Source organism: Triturus cristatus, chromosome 9, assembly GCF_964204655.1.
Source record: "Triturus cristatus chromosome 9, aTriCri1.1, whole genome shotgun sequence".
Taxonomy (NCBI): Eukaryota; Metazoa; Chordata; class Amphibia; order Caudata; family Salamandridae; genus Triturus; species Triturus cristatus.
This window is the reverse complement of record NC_140592.1, coordinates 1,291,819,524-1,291,837,736: the sequence shown is the minus strand read 5'-3', so window position 1 is coordinate 1,291,837,736 and position 18,213 is coordinate 1,291,819,524. Positions and strand designations below refer to the sequence as shown.

The 18,213-nt window shown below is 53.4% G+C and overlaps 1 protein-coding gene and 1 pseudogene across 5 annotated transcripts in view; both read left to right on the top strand.

Annotated features, from left to right (window-relative positions):
* Positions 1-18,213, top strand: part of FSIP1 (fibrous sheath interacting protein 1) — a 941,373-nt gene that overhangs the window by 10,190 nt on the left and 912,970 nt on the right. The gene's annotated exons all lie outside the window — the stretch shown is intronic.
* LOC146799797 (zinc finger and BTB domain-containing protein 2 pseudogene) lies at positions 9,049-10,622 on the top strand (annotated as a pseudogene).

The window sequence follows — 18,213 nt, the reverse complement described above, 5'->3', positions numbered from 1 at the left end:
TGAACCTTCTCAGTGTGCATGGCTCTACTGCTTGATACTGCGTGGGGCCTTGCAGTCTCCTGGACAGGAGGAAACAGGCAAGCAGCACTGAGCATGTGTATAGTAAATGGCAGACCTTCCACATTCTGAACCTTCTGTGTGCATGGCTCTACTGCTTGATACTGCGTGGGGCCTTGCAGGCTCCTGGACGGGAGGAAACAGGCAAGCAGCACTGAGCATGTGTATAGTAAATGGCAGACCTTCCACATTCTGAACCTTCTCAGTGTGCATGGCTCTACTGCTTGATACTGCGTGGGGCCTTGCAGTCTCCTGGACGGGAGGAAACAGGCAAGCAGCACTGAGCATGTGTATAGTAAATGGCAGACCTTCCACATTCTGAACCTTCTCAGTGTGCATGGCTCTACTGCTTGATACTGCGTGGGGCCTTGCAGTCTCCTGGACGGGAGGAAACAGGCAAGCAGCACTGAGCATGTGTATAGTAAATGGCAGACCTTCCACATTCTGAACCTTCTCAGTGTGCATGGCTCTACTGCTTGATACTGCGTGGGGCATTGCAGTCTCCTGGACGGGAGGAAACAGGCAAGCAGCACTGAGCATGTGTATAGTAAATGGCAGACCTTCCACATTCTGAACCTTCTCAGTGTGCATGGCTCTACTGCTTGATACTGCGTGGAGCCTTGCAGTCTCCTGGACGGGAGGAAACGGGCAAGCAGCACTGAGCATGTGTATAGTAAATGGCAGACCTTCCACATTCTGAACCTTCTCAGTGTGCATGGCTCTACTGCTTGATACTGCGTGGGGCCTTGCAGGCTCCTGGACGGGAGGAAACAGGCAAGCAGCACTGAGCATGTGTATAGTAAATGGCAGACCTTCCACATTCTGAACCTTCTCAGTGTGCATGGCTCTACTTCTTTATACGGCGTGGGGCATTGCAGTCTCCTGGACGGGAGGAAACAGGCAAGCAGCACTGAGCATGTGTATAGTAAATGGCAGACCTTCCACATTCTGAACATTCAGTGTGCATGGCTCTACTGCTTTATACTGCGTGGGGCATTGCAGTCTCCTGGACGGGAGGAAACAGGCAAGCAGCACTGAGCATGTGTATAGTAAATGGCAGAGCTTCCACATTCTGAACCTTCTCAGTGTGCATGGCTCTACTGCTTGATACTGCGTGGGGCCTTGCAGTCTCCTGGACGGGAGGAAACAGGCAAACAGCACTGAGCATGTGTATAGTAAATGGCAGACCTTCCTGTTGGAAGGCGGACCCCGAGGAGTCGGTGAGACCACCAAGGGGGGGCCCTCTCACTGCACGAAGTAGCCGAGCGCTGCCGAGAAGTCTCCTGAGAGATCCTTCTCCTATCCCGTACTAGCACAGTAACACCACCACACCGGACTCAAGGAGGTTGTCTCAAGACAAGCAATTCTTTATCATCAATAAAAGGTTACGAGTTCAATATTTACACGAAGGGATCGAGGGATCCACCAAGTCTCAATGTCTCTTTGGAAGGGTAGGGGTAGCGGGACAGTCTTTGGCAGGAATGCGGTACGAGGGTACCTGGGGCCCAGTTCTTATCCTCAAGCTGGAGGACCTCCGGATCTCGGAGGGGTTGAGCCGCGACGGCGTCAGCAGGGCTCTGGCGTACAGTTCGTGGAGAGCCGCGATCCAATCAGCAGGGCTCTCAAGATGGTTTCTGCTCAGCTCGAGCCGCGACGTCGTCAGCAGGGCTCCGAGGGAGGTTTCAGCGAGGTTGGGCCGCGACGGCGTCAGCAGGGCTCCGATGTTCCAGGTGGTTCAGAAAGGGTTCACAGGAAGGAGCCGCGACGCAGTCAGCAGGGCTCGTGATGGTTCCGACAAGAGTTCTTCTCCGTAGGGTCAGCCGCGATTCAATCAGCAGGGCTCTCGACTCCGGGATACAACTGCCGAGCTGTGGTGGGGTCGCCCCAGATATAGGTCTGGAGCCCTTTGATGTCCGGACCTATGCGCCCGAGGGGGCGGAGTGGCCGGGTGGAGGTGGCCAGACGCCCAGCAGGAGAGGCGCCAGGCCCATGGGAGTTTGCAGGGTGATCACACCTCGAGAGGGGAGGACAGTTGGGGGTCCCATCGATACTGTCCTCCGCCGGGGCGATGAATGGTTCCTGCGGCACCCCCTGGCCAGTTCGTGGTGCCTCGATGTCGGGGCTTCGTTGGGGTCGAGGCTGGGTTGAGCGGGGTCGCGCCGGCTGGGGCACGGTGTGACGTGAATGCCAACAAGATGGCGGAGCCACGAGGAGTATGCGACCACGTGTAGCTCCGGGTGAAGGGTCTTGGTGCAGTCCAGACGGGTGGCCCGTGACGGCCGGGGCGGGGAACGGCCACAATCCAGGGGGTTAAGGACCACGCCACGAGGCCAGGTCCAACAGGCGTCCCCCCCAGCCGAAGGCATGGAGAGTCACCCATCTCCTTGGGGATTCTCCTCGTCAAGGCGGAAGAAGCGGGACAGGCCGTCGGCGTTGGCGTGGTCAGTGCCGGGCCGGTGTTCGACGTCAAAGTCCATCCCTTGTAGCGAGATGGACCATCGCAGCAGCTTGGGGTTCTCGCCCCGCATTCGCATTAACCATTGCAAGGGCCGGTGGTCGGTCTGGACCCGGAAGTGGGCGCCAAAGAGGTAGGGCCGGAGCTTCTTGAGGGCCCACACCACAGCGAAGGCCTCGCGCTCAATAGTGCTCCAGCGTTGCTCCCGGGGCAGTAGTCGCCGGCTGATGAAGGCCACTGGTCTGTCGAGCCCCCTTTCGTCAGTTTGGGAGAGGACGGCCCCGATCCCATACTCGGAGGCGTCCGTCTGTACCACGAACTCCTTCTGGTAGTCCGGGGCTTGCAGCACCGGAGCAGTACACATGGCCGTTTTGAGGGTGTCGAAGGCTGTTTGGCAGCGGGGTGTCCAGTGTACCTTCTTGGGCTGTTTTTTGGACGTTAACTCTGTGAGGGGGCCAACAATGCTCCCATAGTCCCGGATAAACCGCCGGTAGTATCCGGTGAGGCCCAGGAAGGCCCGGACAGTGGTCTGGGTAGTGGGGGGTTCCCAGGCCTGGATGGCATCTATCTTCGCTTGGAGGGGGGCCACCTGCCCGCTCCCCACTTGATGGCCCAGGTAGGTCACGGATCCGTGGCCGATTTGGCATTTGCTGGCCTTGATTGTGAGCCCGGCCCGCTGGAGGGCGGCCAGGACGGCCTCCAGGTGGAGGAGGTGCTCGGCCCAGTGGTTGCTGTACACGGCAATGTCATCTAAGTAGGCCGCGCTGAAGGCCTCAAGCCCGGCCAAAACCTTGTTCACCAGTCTTTGGAAGGTGGCCGGGGCGTTCTTCATTCCGAAGGGCATCACCCGAAAGTGGTAATGCCCATCCGGAGTCGAAAAGGCGGATCTTTCTTGGGCGCCGGGGGTGAGCTGGATTTGCCAGTACCCGGCGGTGAGGTCCAGCGTGCTCAAGTAGCGAGCGGCCCCTAGGCGGTCGATCAGTTCGTCGGCCCGGGGTATCGGGTGTGCGTCCGTCTTGGTTACTACATTCAGGGCTCGGTAGTCCACGCAGAATCGCAACTCCGGGGGGTGACCGGGAGCTGCGGCCTTGGGCACCAGGACGACAGGGCTGGCCCACGGGCTGTCGGAAGGCTCGATGACCCCCAGGGCCAGCATCTTCGCTACTTCGGCCTGGATGCAGGCCCGCACTCGGTCAGGCACCCGGTAGGCTCTGTGTCGTATGGGGGGGTTCTCCCCGGTGTCGACGTCGTGGACGCACCAGTGGGTCACCCCCGGGGTGAGAGAGAAGAGGGCTGCGTAGTCCCGCAGTAATCGCTGGCAGTCGTTGCGCTGCTCCGGGGTCAGGGACGAGGCGAGTTGGACCCCTTCGATCGATCCATCGTGACTGTCGGATTGCAAGAGGTCGGGCAAGGGCTCGGAGTCGTCCTCGCTCCCCTCGTCGGTCGCCAGCAGCAGGCTCAGTTCGGTCCGGGCGAAGTGGGGTTTTAGCCTGTTCGCATGTAGGACCCGGAGGGGGTTCCGGGGGGACTCCAGATCGACCAGGTAGGTGACGGGACTTTTCTTCTCCACCACCTTGAAGGGCCCGGTCCACTTGTCCTGGAGGGCGCCGGGTTCGACCGGGGCCATGACCCATACTTTCTGACCTGGCTCGAATTCTATCGTAGAAGTGTTGCGATCGTACCACCGCTTCATGTCCTCCTGGCTGGCCTCGAGGTTGGCTTCGGCTATGGCTCGGAACTTGCGGGTCTGGTTTCGGAGGGTCAGGAGGTATCGGTAGACGTCAGGAGGGGCGCCTCGGGGCTTCATCTCCCAGCCCTCCTTGACCAGGCTGAGTGGTCCGCGGACCGGGTGCCCATACAATAGTTCAAACGGGCTGAACCCCAGGGACTTCTGCGGGACCTCCCGATAGGCAAACAGGAGGCAGGGCAGCAGGACATCCCATTTCCGCCTGAGGGGTTCTTCCAGGCCCTGGATCATCCCTTTCAATGTTCGGTTGAACCGCTCAACCAGCCCGTTCCCCTGAGGGTGATATGGGGTCGTGAACTTGTATGTGACCCCGCATTGTTGCCACAGGGACCGCATGTACCTGGAGATAAAGTTCGTGCCACGGTCGCTCACCACTTCGCTGGGGAATCCCACTCGGGAGAAGATCCCCATCAAGGCCCGGCCTACCACAGGGGCCGTTATAGTTCTGAGCGGGACCGCCTCCGGGTACCTGGTGGCGTGGTCCACGAGGACCAGGATGAAGCGGTGGCCCAGGGCGGTTTGGGGGTCCAGGGGTCCCACAATGTCGATTCCGACTCGTTCAAACGGGGTGCTGACGGCGGGAAAGGGCTGGAGGGGGGCCTTGACCCGACCCCCCGTCTTTCCGCTGGCTTGGCAGGTCTGGCAGGACCGGCAGTGGTTGTCCACATCTCTCCGCATCCGAGGCCAGTAGAAGTGGGTCACCAGACGACTGTACGTTTTGTCTTGCCCCAAGTGTCCGGCGAGGGGCACATCATGGGCCAGGTTGAGAAGGAACTCCCGGAAGCGGAGGGGGACCACCAACACGCGGCCGGCCCCGAGTTCTGCCACTTTCTGTTCACTGTACAACAGGCCCTCGGCCCAGTAGATCCAGTGGGTGCCGGTCTGGTCACCGTTGGCTTGCGCGGTCGCCTGCTGTCGGACCCCTTCGAGAGAGGGACAGGACTGTTGCTCTTGCTGGAACTGCTCTCTGGTGGGGCCCCCTTCATGTTGCCATTGCGTCAGTTCTGGTAGGGCGCTCGGAGAAGCCACCTCTTCGGGGGAGGATTCGCTGGGCCCGGGGTCGGTGTCCGCCTCCTCCTCGCTGCTGGCGGGAGGGGGTGTGAGCCCCTCGGGTCGGGCCGTCCCGGAGGTCGAGGAGGAGCGGGGGGCCTGGGCGGTCATGGACCGGGTGATGGCGCAGGCCCAATCAGCCAGTCCCAACATTCGGAGGTGCTCTCGTCGTTCTACTTGAGCCCAGGGGGAACTCTCCAAGTCGTTCCCCAGGAGGCAGTCGACCGGGGCGTCGTCGCGCACCGTCACCTTCAGCAGGCCCGTCACCCCTCCCCACTCGAAGGGGACCAGGGCCATCTGGCATAGGCTTTCACTGTTGTCGGCCGTCCGCACAGGGCACAGCACATTCGGTAGAATCTGTTCAGGGGTCACCAGGTGGCAGCGGACAGCGGTGATACTGGCGCCGGTGTCGCGAAGTGCTTCTGCCCGTTGTCCGTTGACCGTGACCTGCTGCCGGTACTTCTGGGTGTTGGTTGGGATGGGGGTGCAGGGTACCATCTCTCGGCTACCCAGGCAGACCAGGGACATGGCTGCCGGCTCCCACTCAGTGTTTTCTCGGTCGAGGGCCTCTTCTTCCTCTTCTCCCCCCAAGGCGGCGGCTGTCAGCTGCCGGGGCGGGGGCCCGCCGGCCCCGTTTCTTCGGTTCAGGGGGCAGGCCGGGTCACTGGCAAAGTGTCCGGCTTGTTGGCAGCCATAGCAGGTCACTGGTGGCCGTGGTCCGGGTCGGGCCGGGCCCACCCTTCGCGCTAGGCTCGGGGAGAGATGTGGCTGCGGTGGCCCTCGAGGGGGGCTCCTGGGGGCCCCAGCGGGAGGGTCTCGGTTCCTGTTCGGCCCTCCCCCCCCACCGCGCTGGCGTGGGGGTCCGTTGGGGTTCCTCTGGTACTCCCCCATTGAGCTCCGGGGGACCCGGGAGTTGACCCATCGATCGGCCTCGACGGCAAGTTTTCGCGGGTCGGTCATTTTGCTGTCGAGGAGGTGCTGTCTCAGTTCCACGAAGCAATTATTGGAAAGGTGTTCCCAGACGATGAGGTCGACCAGTTGTCCGTAGGTGGTTACTTTGCTGCCTTTGATCCACCCTTCTAGGGCCCGACTGAAAAAGTCCACATATTCCACCCATGTGGTACCCGGGATTTTCTTGCAGTCTCGGAACCGCTGGCGGTACATCTCCGCTGTTAGCCCGTATCGGGTGAGCAGGGCCTCCTTCATGTGATCGTAGGAGGTCATCACCTCTTCCGGTAGCTGGAGCAGCGTGTCCCGCCCTTCACTCAGGAATCGCCCCCACAGGCCTGCGCCCCAGTCTTTTCGGGGCACCCGATGGGAGGTCATGGCCACCTCGTAGGCCTTGAACCATTGTTGGATATCGTCATTCTTGTAATACTCCTTGACGACCTCCTTCGGGATATGCACCTTGGCCTCGGGGGGCGGTAGAGTGTCTCTAGTACTGGGGGTGTTGGTCCCTCCGTTCTTGGCCTTGATCTCGAGCTCCTTGAGACTGCGCTCGTGCTCCAGAGTTAGTTTCTTTTCCTCCAACTCCCGGTGTCGTCTCTTCTCTTCTATTTCTTCTTGAAGGCGTAGCTGCTCGAGGGCCAGTTTCTTTTCTGCCAGCTGGAGTTCGCCGTCCAGCCGCAGTCGGGCGAGCTCTAGTTCGTGGCTCCGGACCTTTTCCCGCTCTCGTATTTCTTCCTCGGAGAGGCCGGTTTCTAGGCTCTTTCTTCCTCCGGTTGCCGGGGTCAGTGCGGTTGCTGTGGTCTCCGTCAGGGGCAAGGGTCCTTCTTCCTGGGAGGGGCCTGCCCCAGCCTCCAACCATGCCCTCAGAGCTTTCTGCATCTCTTCCTTGGTACCGAGGCTGGTGGTTGCAATGCCTTTGTCTCTGCAGAACTGTTTTAATTCTTTGTGCGTATATTCTTCCAGCCGTTCGGGCTGGAACTCCATTGTCGCGTTGTTTTCCTGGCTGCTCATGATGCTATTCGTTTGGATGGGTAGCTAGTGGGTACTGGCTGGTACGTACTGCGTTCGGCTCGGATCCCGTCGCTGGCCACCAAATGTTGGAAGGCGGACCCCGAGGAGTCGGTGAGACCACCAAGGGGGGGCCCTCTCACTGCACGAAGTAGCCGAGCGCTGCCGAGAAGTCTCCTGAGAGATCCTTCTCCTATCCCGTACTAGCACAGTAACACCACCACACCGGACTCAAGGAGGTTGTCTCAAGACAAGCAATTCTTTATCATCAATAAAAGGTTACGAGTTCAATATTTACACGAAGGGATCGAGGGATCCACCAAGTCTCAATGTCTCTTTGGAAGGGTAGGGGTAGCGGGACAGTCTTTGGCAGGAATGCGGTACGAGGGTACCTGGGGCCCAGTTCTTATCCTCAAGCTGGAGGACCTCCGGATCTCGGAGGGGTTGAGCCGCGACGGCGTCAGCAGGGCTCTGGCGTACAGTTCGTGGAGAGCCGCGATCCAATCAGCAGGGCTCTCAAGATGGTTTCTGCTCAGCTCGAGCCGCGACGTCGTCAGCAGGGCTCCGAGGGAGGTTTCAGCGAGGTTGGGCCGCGACGGCATCAGCAGGGCTCCGATGTTCCAGGTGGTTCAGAAAGGGTTCACAGGAAGGAGCCGCGACGCAGTCAGCAGGGCTCGTGATGGTTCTGACAAGAGTTCTTCTCCGTAGGGTCAGCCGCGATTCAATCAGCAGGGCTCTCGACTCCGGGATACAACTGCCGAGCTGTGGTGGGGTCGCCCCAGATATAGGTCTGGAGCCCTTTGATGTCCGGACCTATGCGCCCGAGGGGGCGGAGTGGCCGGGTGGAGGTGGCCAGACGCCCAGCAGGAGAGGCGCCAGGCCCATGGGAGTTTGCAGGGTGATCACACCTCGAGAGGGGAGGACAGTTGGGGGTCCCATCGATACTGTCCTCCGCCGGGGCGATGAATGGTTCCTGCGGCACCCCCTGGCCAGTTCGTGGTGCCTCGATGTCGGGGCTTCGTTGGGGTCGAGGCTGGGTTGAGCGGGGTCGCGCCGGCTGGGGCACGGTGTGACGTGAATGCCAACAAGATGGCGGAGCCACGAGGAGTATGCGACCACGTGTAGCTCCGGGTGAAGGGTCTTGGTGCAGTCCAGACGGGTGGCCCGTGACGGCCGGGGCGGGGAACGGCCACAATCCAGGGGGTTAAGGACCACGCCACGAGGCCAGGTCCAACACTTCCACATTCTGAACCTTCCCAGTGTGCATGGCTCTACTGCTTGATACTGCGTGGGGCCTTGCAGTCTCCTGGACGGGAGGAAACAGGCAAGCAGCACTGAGCATGTGTATAGTAAATGGCAGACCTTCCACATTCTGAACCTTCTCAGTGTGCATGGCTCTACTGCTTGATACTGCGTGGGGCCTTGCAGTCTCCTGGACGGGAGGAAACAGGCAAACAGCACTGAGCATGTGTATAGTAAATGGCAGACCTTCCACATTCTGAACCTTCTCAGTGTGCATGGCTCTACTGCTTGATACTGCGTGGGGCCTTGCAGTCTCCTGGACGGGAGGAAACAGGCAAACAGCACTGAGCATGTGTATAGTAAATGGCAGACCTTCCACATTCTGAACCTTCTCAGTGTGCATGGCTCTACTGCTTGATACTGCGTGGGGCCTTGCAGGCTCCTGGACGGGAGGAAACAGGCAAACAGCACTCCAAACTCGCGAACAGGCAGGGACAGCCGCAGAGTTCACCCTCCCAAAATGCCCTCTGCCCATCCAATCATGCACCAAGGGCGGAAGCTGAACGATACTGATTGTTGTATTGAAAAGCAAAACGTCTCCTTCAAGCAGGCCAGTTCCTCTAGAAGCACTGGATTGCATGAATTTATAGCACAGTCCAACAGTAAAGGCGCACTATAGCTGGGGTGCACAACTATGAGCCCGAAGTACTCAACAACCCCGATATCTCAATACAAGAAAAATTCGTTCTCATGTCCATAAATTCCCATCAAGACGACATCACCCATAGTGTCACCACAGTAGCAATATCGCCTGCAGTACAGTCCGTGTAGTGCCAGCTCCCCCCGTCTCAGCTTTCAGTGGCGCTGTCACCCAGCAGGAGGCATGCAACACAGGTCTCACCCCGTGAGTCTATGCTGAGACAGTGCAGCCTCCCCCATATGTGCGTGATAGCAGACGACTTGCATTTTGCATTACTTAGGGTTTATATATATATATATGGGGCCATTCCGTTTGTGACATGAGCGCTTCACAGTTACATTCGTCAGAAAACGCTGCAAACTTTACCAGTTTACTGGTCCTTGAGAATACCAGCATCCTTTGTAGCTTACTGACAGTTTGGTCTGTCCGTACTCCAATACGGACCCAAGAGCGTCATAAAACGTGTGCACCTACTGAGGTTGAAAATCACAAATTAAAGCGTTAAAATGAAAGGCATCACTTCGCCAACTTGCACCTGAACAAAATGTCTACGACACTTCTGTGCAATTTTTCTTAAAAGTATCACAAGTTATATCGCCTTCTGAAGACCAGCCTTCATCACTCACAATAGCTCATGTCAAACCAAGTATTATGAAAAGGAATGGTAGCCTTCCAAAATACTATGGACATATATTCAATCTGAGAAGCAGTCTGCATGAGCATCTCCAGCTCCACACAGGAATACCCTTTACCTCTACCAAGCAGGGGGATGCCAGTACGGCTCCATCCTTTTGTAGCAATGCTGCAGAACTGACACAAGATGACATGGATGCGGCTGCTGGAGGAGCTCTCGGTGACAGTGAACTGGCACAGAATCCTGATTCCCCAATGAGCGATGGAGATCAGCCTCCTCCAAAAGACATTGCAGACATTGATAACTTGGAGCAGGTTGACCTTGAGCGAGAAGTGAAGAGGCGCAAGTATGAGTGCTCCATCTGTGGGCGCAAGTTCATTCAGAAGAGCCACTGGAGGGAACACATGTACATACACACAGGAAAGCCTTTTAAGTGTAGCACCTGTGACAAAAGCTTTTGCAGAGCCAACCAGGGAAAAGTGCCGACACGTACACCGTAGTGGACAAACAGACTCTAGAACTCTGTCATTTTGAGGAAAGCAGCCAAACTGATAACATGGTACAAATGAACAAATGTTACAAATGCAATGTGTGTGAAAACATTTTTTTGACTCCCAACGAGGTGGTCAAACACACGTGCCGAACCCCAAATTCCGATGCCTTTGAGCTAGTTGTTGATGAAGGGAAATCCATTCTTCTAAGCAGCTGGGACTCTGAAACCAACGAAAATCCTATGTTATCATCCATTAAGCGGGAGGAGGAAACAGTGTTGTTGGATTAGAATACTGTGTGTGCGTGTGTATGTGTCATTTATAAATATTTGTATATATCTATATACAATGTATTTATGTGTCATATATATGAGTAACAGATGTAGACACATACACTCCAATATATATTTTGTCTATTTCTGTATACATGCCTACTGACGCCATACCAGACTTTGAGATAAAATACAGCTTCTTAGTATTATGGAAAATATGGTACCTCCACACCTGCAGAAAAAAGTAACCGCCTTTTGCATTCTAATCTAGTTGGTTTTAATCTGAAGGAAACTGTACAGAGCATTTGGCTAACATTGTCAACAGTACTAGTAAACCATGGATTTTTGTAAATAATAAAGTGTTTCAATAAAATGTCTATTTAGGAAAAAGTACTTCAAAAACATTTTGGTTAATATATATGTGTGTGTTTGTATATACATATATATTTAATTGCAGTTATTTTGCCTCATTGTGTCTTCCTTTTTAAAAGACCTTACAAATGCTATAGATGCGCATCTTCAGTTAAAACACGAGCTGAATAAAACAGCAGGGAAGAATGTCTGATTGTCTGCAGAGTAGTAGGCAGAGCCCATTGAAGGTTCTTGGTACCTTTCATTTCAGTTACATTATATTTTTGAAACGTTTGTTGCTAAAATTAGTTTGCCTAAACTAGCCATAATAATGTGATATTAATTTCTAATGTAATCTTTTTTACATATGCATTGAGAATAGCTATATTCTGTCTAACTATCAAACGCCTCTCCTATCTTCTTGCTATTTTAACTTTAGGGAAATTATACTTTGACCCTCCTCCCTTCAACGCTTTATGATAAAAGGTTTACTAGAATTTTTTTATGTACTGCTAAATTTAGGTTACTACGGTACACAAATTAAAAACCTCTTTCTGTTAATTCCTTCTCTGCTTGCGCCAAACAAAAAGCTGGAAGTCAGTAAATCAGAAACGTAATATTTCACAAGAGAAGTGTCTATCAAGCCTATATTACGAAGGCACAGCCCTTTAAACCAATTTTTTTCAGCTACCCTACTGCTGCAATGAACTTTGATTGAACTAACTTCTACAGCAGTTGAAATGGACAATGTGATGACTAACTCTTAAAATCTCACTGAGACAAATAGAATGCCCGAATGTCTATAAAGATTGCATTACAAACACTTAAGCGAAAGTGGATTTTAGCGAATAATGAAAAGGCCATTTATAACCAGCATAAATGTCATTTTGGTGTAACAGTACACGTTTCATTCAACTTCCAGCCGGGATCAGCTCTGCTATTGTACCAATGTCACACTGAGCTGTAAGTTCAACTTTTCTTTTAACTCACTGACTATTGGAAACTGAGAAGATCCAGAATGTCGATTTTTCATTTTCTAAGAAATTATGATTTTTGTTTTACCTGCAAGGAAACCGTTAAACAATATCTTTTTGCTTTTTATTAAAGAAAGGTCGGATTCCAGACTCTGGTCACACTTCCAGAACAAGACAACAACAAAAAATGATGCTTTCTAATGTTGACCACATTCTATCTGCACCTTCCTTACCAGACATAGCCTCGATATCTTCGACGTTTCGATCTGGAGCCGCCTGAGGTGATGGGCTGTCTGGTAGATAGCCCACCATCAGAGAGTGAGCAGCATGGGGGTCATGTGGTCCTTTCTTTTGGCCCCATAAACGAACTGTACTGCTGAGTATAGAATTGTTTTCAGGGGATGAGATTGATTTTGGGGAGCCCAAACAGACGAGAGTTACAATTGTCTATTTTAGAGCGCACCAGTGTATGAGTAAGAGCTATACGATCTTGTTCTGGGATGTAATAGCAAATTTCCCACAGAAGACGTAGTTGATAGCTAGCACTTTAGACCATGGTGCTGATTTGAGAGTGTAGGTTGAGTCTATGGTCCAGAGAATTGGCCATGTCAACAATGGTGGGTTTGTTGTTGAGGATGTTGTGTCCATCCATGATTACAACGGAGAAGTTGATGTCGAAAGGGAGATACGGAGAAAGTCCGATTTAGAAGGGTTTAGCTGCAGGTGATATGAGGACATCCAGTTATGAATAGAGTGTAGGGTAGTGGCGAGCAGTGAAATATCCTTTTGTGAGTAGACCTTTAGATACAAGTGTGTGCCATGTACGTATTGGCGATAGAAGATCTCCTGGCTTCTTAAGACCGAGTCAGAGTAGCACGATGTATAGGTTGAAAAGTGTTGGGGGAAGGAGGGACCCATGGGGAACCCTTGGCCCACTGAGGAGAGATGGTCATTAATTGTAACTCTGTGGGACCTACCCATGAAGAAAAAGGCAAACCATTTCGGAAGCATGCCATCAGTGCCCATTCAATCTTTGAGTGCGTTTAGGAGCGTACAGTGATTGACCATGTCAAAGTTTGATGACAATTTGAGAAGAATCAGAGGCAAGGATTGTCTGTGTCTAGAGTTCAAAGAACATCGTCAACCCCCTGTAATAGGGTGGTTTCTGTGCTGGAGCTCAGATTGAAACCTGATTGGAATTCATCTCGGAGGTTGTTGCTTTTTGTGTGTTGGGTGAGGTGCTCCGTTCCACATCTTTCAATGATTTTGAAGAGGGACAGCAGGTTGGAGATCAGGTGATAGTTGTAAAGGTCGTTGGTGTTTGCAGAGGTTTTTTAAGGATAGGTGCGACTTGATCAGTTTTGAGGCAGTCAGGAAATGTTCCAATGGGGAAGCATGTGGGAATAAAGGTCTTTTGCAGTGTCACCAGGGATTGCGTCTATAAAGTGGTTTGAGGGTTTTGTTTTTATGAAAATCTTGAGAAAGTCTTCCTCTGTAACAGAATGAGATAGTTGCCAAGTCTCTTTGAATGTGTGCGCCTGTGGAGAGGTAGGGTGGAGATCATGATGTCTTAGCTGTTGAACTGTGGAGTCGAAGAACTGTAGAAACTCCTCTGCTTTTTATGGTGGCTCTTCAAATTTGCTGGATGTGGGCACGGATGGGTTGTTGGTAGTTTTGACCAGATCGAAGAGTTGCTTCGGTTGGTACTTGGCTGAGTCCTGCATGGACCCAAAGTGGTCAGATTTCGCTAGGCTTAATTTGTTAAAATAAATAAATTGCCGGCCCTCTTCAGGAGGACACCACAGCTTGCACCGCACATTGCCACTGTACTAACCATCCGACTGCTACAAGTGTGATCATTTGGACTGTTCGAGGCTGCCAAAGTTTTAACAATAGCTTGAGTGGCAGGTATAGTTGTTTTTAATGTATATTAAATTAAGGAACAACTGATATTCTGTTCATTTTTAAATTGCACAAACAGCGCCTCCATGTGGCAGCTGTCATAAGTGCAGGTTCCTGCAATCAAGTGCCTGTGCCGAGCACTGGAAACCACAAGCTTAATTAAGCACTGGATTTCTCCCAGAAGATGTGCTTTTTTCTATAGGATATGAATTACCAGCATCTCTTATTTACTAGCGGTCACTGAGAAAGAAGCACTTGATTTGGATCCTGGGATCTGACTTTCTCGTTCAGTTATTGTTGGTTTCTGGGGTATGCAACGTCTGACACTGGTATACGTCTTCGTTGATGAGGTTAAATGGGTTGAGGAACCACCCACTTTTTGTGCAGCTGCACCTTCATGTGAACTACTCCCTGATGACCTACGTTAGCTACATTTCCCATCTTTGCTCTCATTGAACTTGGAATGACTATTCAGTCACCCCTCAGAACCCCTCCAGTTTCCACTCTATGTAATTCATCCCTAACATGCATCTATCAACTCTGTTAGCTACAGGATTGGGACGTTTCTCAGAATGGTCCACCTCTCAACAGCCTCAAGTCTGGTTGCTATAATAGCACAGATTTCTACGGTGATCAAGCGAGGGAAGGGCAGGAAGGGAACAGCGGGGAGGGAGGTCTAGAAGGGAAAAACCAACTCAGTGTTGGTTGTAGGAGAGTAGGGTCTGCAATCCTATGATCACCCAGATTTTTTGCTTTTGCTTCATTGGTTTACGACTTTCTCCGGCTGTGGGCCTGCCCATCAGACCCACAGCCTAGCTGTTCTCTCTCGAAATTAACACACATGTACGTTAGGTGCATCCACTAATTGGAACTGGGCCGCCTTGTCAGTCCCTGTCTCAGCATACCACAGGTATCCAGGGCATCGGTGTACCCAGGGCCTACCAGGGGCTGAAGCATGTATTATGCCACCCCTGGAATCGCCGCCCAAATCTGACACAACTGGCTGCACGACAGCTGGGGCCACGTGGTGTAATCACCCGTTGCTGTAGGTGTAGTATTCCTACACCTAAACCCTAAAATGGACACATGGATTCCTATCAGTCACTCCTATAGCAGGCCTTATCAATCCTGAAGGCAGAGTGCAGGGAATCATGTGGGACGGTGCTCTGGCGCGAGCTGAGCCCGTCGACGGCTTGCGGAACCAAGTCCTAATAGCCGTTCCATGGTGACGCGGGCCAACTACTTTTAATGCATTATAATCCTTGCGGTTATTTGCTAACTTTGGCATCGCATCACCTATACATGTCGAGTAAGGTGTCATACGAATGGGAATACGAACCCCTCGCCAGTCCTGGTGCCGGGGTTAGCATTCCCCCCTTTTAGAGGGACACGACATGGAAGTAACCTTGAACCCCGGTTAAAGTTGACTCAAGCCTCAGCATCACAAAATGGATGCTGCCACCAGACACAAGTCTGACCTCCTGCTGCTGGGGGACCTTCCAGCAAGGGGAGCTTGGACAAAGGGTTTCCTGTCGAGGGCGGTATTAGCACCGTCCCAGACAGGGTTTGTGTATCCCAGGTAGGCAGGGCTGAAAGGAAGGTGATTGCAAGTGGCACCCCGGTGCTCACTGTGCATAGCCCGGCTCAAACCAGTTTCGGGGGCACGCCAGCCCCTGAGCTGGCGCGAAGCCGGACAAAGGATAGGGGTGTAACCACCCCCCTCCTGGCTCCACCCATAGGTAGAACCTAGTCACGGGCCAGCCCCTTTTCTTAGAATAAAGGTAGGAGCGAGTCCCCTTCCCAAAGGGGATAATCAGATAATCGGATAACTCCGAATCACGAACTACTTTCCACGAAAGGAACTCTTGACTATTTCTGAAGACTCTCCCTTGTGGCTAAGGAGTAGCCACCCTGCACCAGCAGGCACCATCTAAGCGCTTGCGGTTTGCTGTAAGTCTCTCCTACGGATCAAGACTGCCCAGCTCGACGAGACCCGAGTCCCTGCCATCTCTGACCTTTTACCTACCTCATCAGCCCAGCTGAGAGTCGTAGGTGTGACGAGACCTGCGGGACCGGCTATCTTCAGAACCTGCACGACGCTTATCTAGCACGCCCACCGAGGGACCCTCGAGTGAGTGCACCTAGGGTTTGAGAAGCCCTAACCCTGAGCAGCTCCAGCATCGAAGTCTGCCTCCCCAGCATCCCCGAGATCTGCGTGGGGGCCCTTCCGCTCCTTGTTGTTCACCGCGTTGTTCGACCACTTGCCGACCGGCGTGTGGCCCTCTTCACGACGCACCACGATTGTTTCATCACTAGTCTGGTTGCTCCAGACTGGCTCTTGCTCCCCTTCAACAGAGGAGTACCACGGACCCTCCTGGTCCACTCCCGACGCCATCTTGACTCCCCCGCTTGGGTTGCCACTGCCAAGATCCGCTGCCCCTGCCTGGGCCCAGCATCATCGACAGCAGACACCTTCGTGGGACAGCTCGCCCTCCATCCTGGTCGCCGCCGCGCCTCCTGGTCCGAGGAACAGCCGAGTCCGACGTCACCCACTCACCTGGTCGAGGTGACTTCAGCCGGTACCCTCCTGGTACCCACACGATCGCTGACTAGCGGTTGAGAACTGAGTCCCCTCTGCTTTCAGGTTTCCTTCATCACCGATCCAGGCTTGGATCGCTCCGAACATCGTCACTGGTCGCCTGCCAGCAACTTCTTCTTTCAGGCTCCTGAGACTACACGAGGACTCCCGACATCTTGCCGAACTTCACGCAGCCGCAGCCTCCGGGCTAGGTAACTCGAGCATCTCGGTGCTCCATCGCAGGTTCGCTCTACAAGTGTCCAGTTCCTTTTTCGTTTAGTCCCACTGATCGGATCACTCCGGAATCAGTACCTCCAGACTCTAACCATTCGCATTTCACTGTTAGTGTAGATGGTTTCTCGTGCCCCTCGGGCATTTGTGTAAATTGTGCAACTGAAGTATTTTCCTAAGAGTTTTGTAGTGTGCTTAGCTCCCTGACTCATAAAGAGCCAGGGTAGTCTTGTTATAAATAAATATCCTTTTATTTTCATAACAACTTGTGTGGTGTCCTTTCACTTGGTGTTCAAGGGGTATATGTGATGGTAAACAGCTGGCTTAACACGCCCTCTAGAGTTTAGCCTAAAGACTGCTCGTATCCACGCTACTAGGATAGCTGGTCTAAAAGGTTGACTTACAACCAATCATCAATAAGGGTCGTTTGGAATGATACACAGTGATCACTAGAATAGTGAGCACTACATATCAGGCCAACTTCTCACATTGGTGAGCAGCGGTTGGGATTTGAGCTTGCTGTTGTTTTACCACACACGTATCCTAAGAATATCGCAGTGAAAGATCACATAAGTACCCAGGTACATATAACTTAACTTAGAATACTCCGAGTTCTACTGAACCGGCTGTTGTAGTGTAACAGGGCTTAGCACACCCTGACTACAACTCTTAGCAAGGGATCAGTAGGTAAACCCATAGTGTAGGTAGGTGCAACACTTACACCTCACTAGAAAAGCATGTCGGTCCACGGAGAGTCTGCAGGGACTCCCCTAGTGGTCAGTGACCCTCCACAGGTCGTGTCACGATATGCAACTCTTAGCTTCAAGGAGATGAGACAACTGTGTGCCTCCAGGAAGCTAAACCAGGGTTCTAACCCTACCATCGCAATACTGATAGGTCTCTTAGAGGCGTACGATGCTAGGAGGTCCTCTAACCCAGGTCCCCCCAGTGCAGATGGGAACATGCCCCCCTTAGAGGGAACCCTCGGTGACCCAGACCTCGACCTCCACACAGAGGAGGAGGACGAGGACGAGTTATCGGGAGACGAGGCAGACAAAGGTCCAGTGGTAGTCGGCAGGCTTACAAGGACCAACTTAAGCAGGCATGAGAATGGAACTGGGGGAGCCCCGGGCCCACGCTCAAGCAGGCTTAACCTTGGGAACGGACGAGCTAGGTCTCTCTCCAGAGGATCTGGCAGATCGGTTCATACACATGTCTCTCAGGCACCTTCTCAGAGAGGAATGACTTCCCCTCAGAGGAGGGAGCATGAAGCGAAGATGCGGGAGGTCAATCTGAGGATCGAGCGGGAAGAACTTGCCCTCGCCAAAGAAAGACTTGCCTTGGCCCGAGAGCAGAAATTAAGTGGGTTAGATCCCGCTGGTGGCAGCATTCTCAATAGAGAGAAAGACAGGGGTATAGACACTAGACACCTGAGTAAAATAGTGCCCCCCTTTAAACAAGGGGACGACATCCACAAGTGGATAACTGCCTTGGAGAGGGCCTGCACTGTCCAGTGCGTCCCCCCAAGTCAGTGGGCAGCTATACTGTGGCTTTCCTTTGAAGGTAAAGGAAG